The 10993-nt window shown below is 47.1% G+C and overlaps 1 pseudogene; it reads right to left on the reverse strand.

Annotated features, from left to right (window-relative positions):
* Nucleotides 1-6638: 6638 nt before the first annotated feature.
* Nucleotides 6639-9769, reverse strand: LOC115402253 (uncharacterized; annotated as a pseudogene).
* Between the last annotated feature and the right edge of the window lie 1224 nt (nt 9770-10993).

The following is a 10993-nucleotide window of genomic DNA, read 5'->3' on the forward strand; positions in this document are numbered from 1 at the left end:
AGGACGGTGACACGTGTGGAGGAAGAGTATCTTGATCTAGATGATCTAAATGATCAAGATGGATTTGAAGACCAGACTAAGCTGCTGTGTAGAAATGATCTGAGTGGTCGATGTTACTGGGAGGTTGAGTGGAGCGGAAGTGTTTATATATCAGTGAGTTACAGAGGAATCAGGAGGAGAAGAGGCAGGATGGGGTGTTGGCTTGGACAGAGTAATCAGTCCTGGAGTCTGGAGTACTCTGATGAAGGTTACAATGTCAGTTACAATTCCAAAGAAACATCCATTTCCATCTCCTCCTCCTCCTCCTCTGGTAGAGTAGCAGTGTATGTGGACCATCCTGCTGGCTCTCTGTCCTTCTTCAGAGTCTCCTCTGACTCTCTGATCCTCCTCTACACCTTGAAAACCACATTCTCTCAACCTCTCTGTGCTGAATTTACAATCCTGACCCCTGGTTCTTCAGTGAGTCTGTGTCCTCTGTAAGAAGGACGGTCTCTGTCTCTGGCAGCAGTCCTGTCAGCACCAATCAGAGATCAGAGAACATCAGTGGAGTTCAGCAGGGCTCACAGACGGAGCCTCCAACACTTTGTAAATATGTCGTCAGTTTAAGTTTCAGGACGTTTTCTAACCTCCTCAAGTCTTTGTCAGCAACGATGGAGACGATGAGGACAGGACTCTTCTGATCCCCGTTGAAGGTTTGTCACCTGGTCCAGCCCAGCCGGTCCTGACTGGACCAGTCTGGTCTCAGCTGGACTGAGTGAAGGAGAGTCTGACTGAGAGTCTGAGTCTGTCAGTCTGCTGAGAGGCTGGAAGTGAAGCTCTTTTTAATCCTGATGGACAAATGAAGCTTTCTGAAGCTCTGAAGCCTGGATGGAAGCGTCTCTACACCGTCCTCTTTGGTGCCACCTGGTGGCCAAAAGTCTGCAGAGCAGCTTGAATGAAGAGCTCAATGATGGTTCAGAGTTCAGTTCACTGCTTCTCTTTCTGATCATGTGACCGTTCTGTTTGACATCAGGATGGTTGTGATGATACGAGCAAGTGTTTCTCAGGGTGAAAAAAAATCTTTTATTGAACTGATAAATAATTTAGAAGAATAAACTTTCCAAGATTGAACATGTGCCATAGTATGGGCTCCTTTTACTGGAGACTTCTGGATGTTTGTGAACATAATAGACAGAAAAATGTTATTTATAATAAAGTTCAACACAATCTGATGAGAACCTGGTTGTTCTGTGAGGTTCCTGTCTCATCTCTATCCTAAACTATGGGTCCTAATGAATGAATGTTTCTGAAGAAACTCTGAACTTCCACCTGGGTTCTTCTTTCCGATCCATCTAACAAAGTCTGTTGGAACCACATCCAGAGTCAGAGTGAGCCCTGTTCTAGAAGAACGCTCCAACATTCCCATCAACACTCCTGAAGGTGTTTGTGAGTGCAGCAGGCCTGACTCACTAGCTGTGGACCTCAAAGTTCTTTGCACTCCACACGTGCACTCAGAAAGCAAAAGTCTTGAAACTGAAGTTGTCTTTTTATCTTTTAATAACAAAAATTAACATACAAAAAAGAAACTTGTCTCTAGACTTTTCTGAAGGCTAACTAAAAAATGCAGTGTAGGTCAAAAGACTGTGTTGCTCCAAGGTCCAGTGGCTTCTGCTGAAATCTTCACAGTACTTCAATAATCTCAATTTAACAGCCAATCAGAAAACAAGCACAATAAACGTAATTAGTCACTGGTCAAAATACTCTCTGCACTGCAACACAGAACTATATTAACATATCAAAAAATACATTAATCACTTCACAAAACTACAATAACTACAAATTATATTAAAGCAGAAAAATGGCTACAACATATCCCAGCCCCTAATTGAGTAGGCGATAGCATATCAATTACTAACTTACTTTAAATTGGAGCCATTCACATCAAAACATTTCTACTTAACTTCTCAGTTTTAAACTAGGTCTCTCTTTTTCTTTACAGGAATTTACAGATAAGTTAACAGTCTCTTCAACAAACAGTTACTAGTCCAGGTCTATTCTTCAGTCTTCATTCTTCTTCCAAAAGCAAACACAGCTTTGTTATGGGTCTATGAATAACGCTGGTCTTCGTCTGGACTTCAGCGCTCCTGACAACTCCTTTTGAGTCTGGCATAACTTTGATGATCCTGCCCAACATCCAGTTGTTTCTTGGCAGGGATGAATCAGCGACGAGAACAACATCTCCAACTCTGAAACTTCTCTTCAGGCTGAGCCACTTTTGACGCCCTTGTAAGAGTGGTAGGTATTCTTGAGTCCACCTTCGCCAGAACAAATCTGCCAGATATTGGATCTGTCGCCAGCGACGGCGGGCGTAGACATCATCTTTGACAAACACACCAGGTGGAATGCTGGTCTGTGCTTTCAATAAGAGCAGGTGGTTTGGAGTTAGTGGCTCCAAGTCGTTTGGGTGGTCTGTGTTTACAGTTAAGGGTCTTCCATTGATGATGCTCTCAACTTCACAAAGGAGAGTCTGAAGCCCTTCATCATCCAACTGCTGTTGTTTCAGAACGGAGTTCAGCACTTTTCTCACTGTGCGGATTTGGCGTTCCCAAATGCCGCCATGATGGGAAGCAGCTGGGGGGTTGAAAATCCACTGTACTCCCTTCCTCATCATTGCTTCATTAATGCGAGACTGGTCCATCTCTGTTAAAGCCTCTCATAGCTCTCGTTCAGCGCCGACAAAGTTTGTGCCATTATCAGACCGCATGACTGACATTTGACCTCTTCTGGCTTGAAAACGCCGTATGGCATTAATACATGAATCTGTGTCAAGGGAATGGGCAACCTCGAGATGCACTGCTCTGGTGGTTAAACGTGTAAAGAGCACTCCGTAGCGCTTGACCTTGACACGCCCTCTTCTGACATCGAATGGGCCAAAATAATCCACACCCGTGTTGGTAAAGGGTGGTTTGTCGGGGAGCAGACGGTCTTCTGGCAAATCTGCCATTTTCTGTTCTCCTGCTTTTGCATGCAGTCGCCGGCAGCAGATGCAGTCTGAGATCACCTTTCTCACAGCCGCATTAGCACTTGGTATCCAATAGCGTTGTCGTTGTCTGGCTAAGACATGATTTCGGCCTCCGTGTCCGGTTTCTTGGTGAATGTGGTGGAGAATGAGGCGGGATATTCTGTGATGTTTATGCAGAATAGCAGGATGCTTGGATTCTTCAGGCATAGTTGATTTGCTCAAACGTCCTCCAACTCTCAACACGCCATCATGCAAGTATGGATCTAGTTGGAAGGTTGAACTGTTTCTTTTCACTTGAGTTGAACCTTGCTTCAAAGTTTTAATCTCTTCAGCATAAGTCTGGCTCTGGCTGTATTTGATGAGCTCTGTCTCAGCTTTGGAAAGAGCCTCACTTGTAAGATGTTTCTAGTCCAGGTTCCTCTTGCACATCACAATCTGCTGTTCAACCATAGAGCTGCGTTTTTCAGGATCCTTTTCAGTCTGCAGCACGAGCTGTTCAAACTCTTTCCTTTTGTCACTGAGGTGCTGCAGCATCTCCTTTAAGCGCAAGATCCAGGCAGTGGCTTTTTTAAGCTTGTGCCAGCTGGAGTAATACTCAACAAGCTGGTTCAATGGATCTGCAGACTTGTCTGGATTTGTGCACACCAAAGCGGCAGATGTCTTCACTTCAAAATACATTAATCACTTCACAAAACTACAATAACTACAAATTATATTAAAGCAGAAAAATGGCTACAACAGTGTTCCAGCTCCAAAGGAGGGACCAACAGCAGATTATATCCTCTGCTTTAACGCTGTTTCCACCGGACGCAGTGAACGCGACTGCATTCAGGCGACAAATAAATTTGCGCCGCACTAGATGCGTGAGTTCTATGGCTGGCGTGTGAATTCATTTGCGCGACAAAATTGCGCCGCGCTAGACGCTCGAGTGTTATTGCTGGTATCAATATGAAAAACAAAACATCCTGCAGAAACATCACAACGCTCCTCATGACGTCTCCTGCACAGCAGCAGTGGACAGGATTCTTCTGATGTTTGTCCCACAGTCCTGTGTGCAGCCGGCTGTCTGTCTGTCTCTGTGTGTGTGTGTTTGTGTGCCCAGTGATTGATGGTGTGGTTTTTGTTCTTTTTGGTTTTTATGACTGTTTTTACTGTTCAGCACTTTGCGTTGTTTTTATGAATATGAGAAGTGCTTTTACAAATAAGGATTGAGAATGAGATGGCTCCGCCCACCGCCATCGCTGCCCTGCATTTGGCATGGAGAAGTCGCATGCCAAATTCGCAGTAATCAAACCACTGCTGAAAAAACCTAATCTTGATCCCGATATTCTAGCCAACTACAGACCGATATCAAATCTGCGTTTTATTTCAAAAGTTCTGGAAAAAGTCGTGGTTAAACAGCTTTGCCGCCAACTACAGGACAATAGTTTATTTGAGAAATTTCAGTCAGGATATAGAGTTCATCACAGCACTGAGACTGCATTACTTAAAGTCACTAATGACTTGCTATTGGCGGCTGACGCAGGTCTAGTCTCAATCCTGGTTCTCTTAGACCTCAGTGCAGCTTTTGATACAATCGACCATAATATTCTCCTGCAGAGGTTAGAATGTGAGGTTGGCATCAGAGGAAAAGCCCTCTGCTGGTTCAAATCCTATTTATCTAATAGGTACCAATTTGTTCACGTTAACCAACAGTCCTCACCGTGCTCCCAGGTCAGTTATGGGGTTCCTCAAGGGTCCGTGCTCGGGCCAATTTTATTTCTGTTGTATATGCTTCCTTTAGGGAACATAATCAGAAGTCACGATATCAATTTTCATTGCTATGCAGATGACACACAATTGTATTTATCTATGAAACCTGATCAAACTAATCATATAGACAGACTCAGTGACTGTATCAGAGAAATTAAAACCTGGATGACTATGAACTATCTCCGTCTGAATCCTGGCAAAACAGAGGTCATTATACTAGGCCCCCATAAACTGAGAGAGTGTCTATCTGAACAGATTATCACCTTAGATAACGTCAGTGTATCCTCCTCTTCTACTGTCAGGAACCTCGGGGTCTTTTTTGACCAGGATATCTCCTTTAAAGCACATCAACCTGGCTTGTAAAACAGCATATTTCCACTTGCGCAACATAGCTAAAATAAGAATCATTCTACCAAGAAGTGATGCAGAAAAACTCATCCATGCATTTGTTTTCACTAGACTGGACTACTGCAACTCCCTTCTCACAGCCTGCCCAAAAAGTGCATTAAAAAACTTTCAGTTGGTTCAAAATGCAGCCACTAGATTATTAACCGGAACTAGAAGACGCGAACACATTACTCCCGTTCTAAAATCTCTTCACTGGCTTCCTGTCGAGTTTAGAGTTAGATTTAAAATCCTTCTCCTCACTTACAAAATCCTAAATGGGATGGCTCCAACCTATCTTCAAGATGTTTTAACGCCTTATCAACCAATCAGAGCACTTCGCTCTCAAAATGCAGGGTTACTGGTGACTCCCAGAGTCTCTAAATGGACATTAGGTGGAAGAGCCTTTAGCTATCAGGCACCATTTTTATGGAACCAGCTTCCAAGTGGTGTCAAAGAGGCAGACACAGTCTCCACATTTAAGGTTTGGCTCAAGACGTTTCTCTTCGATGCAGCCTATGATCAGGTCAGCCAGGGACTCTAAACTAAACTAAACTAAACTAAATTAAACTAAACTATCTAAACTATACTAACTAAATACTAGTTTAAATACTAAACTATCCACAAAGCTGCCCTAGGAGCTAGAATGCTGTGGGAAGTACGGTGCACCGAGCCCTGTCCTCTAATGTCTTAATGTTATTCCCTTTAGTCCGTTCATTGCTTTTCACCTGCTGTCCCCTCCTTCGAGGGGGAGTCTTCTCGAGTTTCAGTTGCTGACTCCATTATTACGAGGGCCTACGAACAAGCTCCGTCCGGACCGGGAGGACACTCCTGTCGGTCCTGCCCGCAGACTGACTTCGGTTCTACTTCTGGGATCCGTGGTTCTTGTGCTGGACCGTCCAACGGACTGTACTCAACATAGTCCTAAACTTTACTTCTTATTGTCTCATGCTAGCTGTTGCCAAAGCTGTCCGTCCCTGGGAGAGGGATCCCTCCATACTGTGGTTCTCCCCAAGATTTCTTCTTTTCCCACTGGGTTTTTGGAGTTTTTTCTTGCCAGATGTGAGGGTCTAAGGCGGTGATTGCTTCGTTTTGTCTCGTTACTGTGAATTTGACATATTAATATTATGCTTATTCACTGTTTTTATTTTTACCAATCAATGTAACACCTTGAAGCCCTCTGAGGCAACTGTTGTTGTGATACTGGGCTATACAAAAATAACAAGTGATGAACTGGCGGGCGGCGATCGTCTTGTGGGGAGCGGCAGCAAGTAGCAATGCGTGTCAACCAGCATGTGAATTTTCGCTGGAAACGCTTACCGGTCATCTCTCGCCGCGTCATCACTCGCCGCTCAAGACTGAGCAACAATCGCATCATTACATTGACTTTGTATGCTATTCAAAGAAACACCTCATGGATGCACTGGGACGCATCATCAGTGATGTTTCCCGGGGTCATTGGGTGTTTCGGGTCTCTCAACATCATACACCCTCACCCAGGCTACCCAGCCGGGGGTGATGAAGCCCCGACTTGCGTCCCAGTAGCAGCCCACGGATCTGCCCTCTTCATCCAAAGCCACCTGGTGGCCTTTTCGGCGGCTTCACTTGCGAACTTGATGGCCCTCTTCTTTGCCACTCCTGCGATGCCCAGGCAGCTCAGGACCTTGCACAAAGACCGTCCTGCAAATCCCCTGCAGCCTACCTCTATGGGCTCGTAGAAGGTCCTCCAGCCTCCCCTCCTGCACTCCTCCACCAGTTCCTGGTACTTGGCCCTCTTCCTCTCATTTGCTTCCTCCATGTTTTCTTCCCAGGGCACTGTCAACTCCAGTATGATCAGCTGTTTTGTAGACTGAGAGCTCATGATCATATCTGGGCGGAGGGTAGTTGTTGCAATGTGCTGGGGGAACCTCAGCTGCTTCCCCAGGTCAACCTGCAGCTGCCAGTCGGATGCTGTGTGGAGTAGGCCAGTTGTCTTCTGGTGGTTTGATTTGGGTTTTTCTCCTTCGGGCAGCCGCTGAGGAGGTGTTCTAAAGAGCCTCTACCAGAACACAGCAGGCAGGAGGGTGTCTCACTTTTCCCCCACACATGGAGGTTCGCTGGGCTTGGCAGGGCATTATAGACCGCTTGCACGGACCCGCTGGAAATCTGGCTGCAAGATGTTTGTCCAGGTGATCCTGCGCTGTAGTGCGCTCTCCCACCTTGTCCACGATCCCTGTTGCCATAGTCCTACTGCCCTGCTCACTCACTCTTCCTCCACCCCTGCTCTGACTTCCTCCTGGATCAGGTGGTGCCTTTCCTTCCCGTAGGTCTGGCTAATGGGGATCTTTGGGAAGAAACCCAAGCCCGCTCTGCCTGTTGCCACAGTGCCCACCAACGCCTTCTGTCTTAGGCGTGACTCTGCCAGCTCCACTGCTTCCCATGCCTTCCACTTCCTTCCTGTCCTCACTTCGATCCTGGCTGCTGAAACCTTGCAGTCCTTTGAGTCCCTGTATTGTAAGGCTTCTCTAGTGCGTGCCACCTTGAACTCTTCTGTGAGGCCACTGAGAGGAAGCTGCAGGATGTTACTTGTTCCATACAGGGTAGCGCTGGTAAGGCTGCGGGGAAGGCCCAGCCACTTCCGAAGAAAGCCACTGATCTTCCTCTCTAGGGTCTCCACTGCTGTCATTGGGACTGCATAAATTAGCAGGGGCCACAGGATGTGGGGCAGGATTGAATGCTGGTAGATCCAGGCTTTAAACCTACCAGGCAGGCCCGACTTGTCTACCTTGGTGAGCCAGGTTCCAAGCTCTGCACTGGTCTTCTGGATGGCAGCTGAGTCCTTCAGGGTGGAGTCAAAGAGTTTCCCCAAGCTCTTGACAGGTTGCTCCGTGATGGTTGGGATGACAGTTCCTGAGATGGAAAAACAGAACTTGTCAATCACCTTCCCTTTCTTCAGCACCATGGATCTTGATTTGGAGGGCTTAAAACTCATCCTTGCCCAGGTGATGAGTCTTTCGAGTCCTTGTAGGATCCACCTGCACCCTATGACCGACGTTGTTGCTACAGTGAGGTCATCAATATTGGCTCTGATGGGGGGCTGTCGTACACCTGACTTGGTCAGGGGCCCTCTGCACTCCACCTCAGCTGACTTGACCACCATGTTCATGGCTAGGGAGAAGAGGACAACGGAGATGGTGCAGCCTGTGATAATTCCTTTCCCTATGCGGTGCCAGTCTGATGTTTCCGACCCAGAAGTGACCCTCATCCTGAAATCATTGTAGTAATCCAGGATGAGGTCCTTGATCTTACTGGGAACGTGGTGGCGGTGGAGGGTAAGCTCAACCAGCTTGTGTGGTATGGACCCATAGGCCCATATGGACCACAAAACAGCAAGGTCGCCTTTGTTCTCATGGGCCTCTCTGATTAGTTGCGTGACGACGCCAGTGTGTTCCAAACCGCAGGTGCAGAGATCCCTCCCTTCTGAACTGATGGATCAATATAGTTGTTTTTGAGGAGAAACTCGGTCAGTCTTTTTGAGACAATGCTAAGAAACACTTTTCCTTCCACGCTCAGCAATGAGATGGAACGGAACTGACTGATGTCACTCGAGTTCTCCTCTTTGGGAATCCACACTCCCTCAGCCCACCTCCACTGGCCGGCCACTTTCCCCCTTCTCCAAATCACCTTCAGGATTCTCCACAGGTGCCATAGAAGCTCCGGGCAGCACTTGTAGATCAGGTAAGGGATTCCACTGGGGCCTGGTGCCGATGCCGAGCGGGCCGCCTTGACAACCTCCTCAACTTCCTTCAGGCTTGGCTCCTTCAAGTTGAATTCCGTTGTTGGGGGGTCTGGACTGATGAGAGCTTTGTTGGGTTCCAGTTCCAGGTCTCTCAGAGGATCGCTCACAGTGTCCCGGAGGAGGCGATTTACTTGCTCTATGGAACACTCAAGCCGCCCGCTGTGCTTGTCCCCAAGCAGTTGCTTTGTGAATCCAAAGGGATTGGCGATGAAAGCTGCTCGCTTCCTTGCCCTCTCTCTTCCCCGTCTCCGGTGCCACTCTGCTCTGCGAAGGGTCATCAGCTTCTTGTGCAGGATGTTTTTCAGTTCCGCTAAGGGTTGCTTCTCCTCCTCAGTTGCAGTCTTGTACTGCTTCTTGAGGGTGCAAAGCTCCTGGCGCAGATGATGTATCCGGGTGGCCCTGCGGCTCATTGTGTAGTAAGTGGGTTTTGATTTTCCTTTCTCCACCCGCCCAAACCTTTCTAAGGCATAGCTGAGGATGATGGTGGTCATCGATGCGAGGCGGCTGTCCATGTCTCCTTTGGCTGTGGCCTGGATGATGTTTGACACATCCTCGTCAAACTGCAGCCACTTGCTCCTCTTGCTGGCTGGGGGCCACTTAATCCGCTGCTGTGGAATTACTCTGCTGGGATTGGGAGTCTGAGGTACGTGGAGGGGCTGGGCTCTGTGGGTTGCCTCCTGGCCGGGCTCCTCCTGCATCTCACCAGGTACAGGACCTGCGCGTTGTACCTTGTTCTCTTTCTCCAAGCATTTCATTCTGGTCTGATGGATTTTCAGGCCACGATGGTTCTTGCACAGCTTTCCACAAATGCATGTTACGTTTGTCGTTTGTCCGTTCTCAAGGGTCATCACCATGTGGTCCGTCCGATTGGAGATCTCATCCTCCCCCCCTCTCGGGACCTCCTGGGGCTATCTTTCAGTAGGGCTTTCTGTAGCTTTTTTGGGTTCTCTCTCACAAAAGATACAGGTCGGGTTGCTAGCCCAAACTGTCCCAGGTGCCGTCTTTCCGTGCTGTCAACTGTCTCTCCAGTAGTCGACCAAACTGTTCTTGGTTGTCACCTAGTCTATTCCTAGGGGTCACTGGCTATCCCAGATGATAGCTATTCAAAGAAACACCTCATGGATGCACTGGGACGCATCATCAGTGATGTTTCCCGGGGTCATTGGGTGTTCATCTCATCTCATCGGGTGTTCATCTCATCTCATCATCTCATCGCGCGACAAATTTGCATTGTGTTCGGAGAAAACACAGCCTAAGAAAGGAAGGTCACTCAAGGCCATCTGAATTCAAACTCTTGAATTCTTCCGTCAGTCCGTCACTGTGGACACGCAACCACAACAATGGAGGACTCCCATGAAGTTTTTCTGGCTGTCTATTTTTCATGGCGAGCTATCAAAGCACCATCAAGCTGTTAGCCACGCCCTCGTTTCATCAGCGACGGCATTTGAGAAAGAAGGTAAAATCAGACGTTTTATTGCTCAATAGTTAACGTGTTACTGTTAGCTTAGCTGCTAACGAGTACACTAGCATCAATCATGTCAGTTAAACAGATTCAGTAAATATATGATGATTTCTGTGTTTCTCTTTCTAGATGATCTTCAGGACGGAGCTGCAGATCTCCTCTGCCTGGTTCCACCGCCACGCTACCGGTGGACACATTTCAGCAGCAGCAGTTTGTGCTGAACTACCATGTGGCGGGACTTATTTCAATACTTCTGTAATCTGATGAAGGGTTTTTTTTTTATTCTTTCTGGTGACTGATGTTTAGGGTGTTGTGTCTTTATCCAGTTTTAGCGACACAAAAGACCAGGAGTCTGCAGATAATTTTCAGTCACTTTTTTACTTGAGTTTTTCACAAGAATCGCGACTCATACAACACACGGCGCATGAGAGTGACGTCACCAACCATTCCCAATATAACAATGAAATTATATATTCTCTTCAATACACTACATCTCCTCCCGGTGTAGATACAAAGTAACACAATAGAACATGTTTCACATATCTTCACAATGTTCCAACAAGCCACTTCTTATCTTTTGCAATGTTTTTAACATCAACTATATACACACAGCTAC

Source organism: Salarias fasciatus, chromosome 15 (assembly GCF_902148845.1).
Source record: "Salarias fasciatus chromosome 15, fSalaFa1.1, whole genome shotgun sequence".
NCBI lineage: Eukaryota > Metazoa > Chordata > Actinopteri > Blenniiformes > Blenniidae > Salarias > Salarias fasciatus.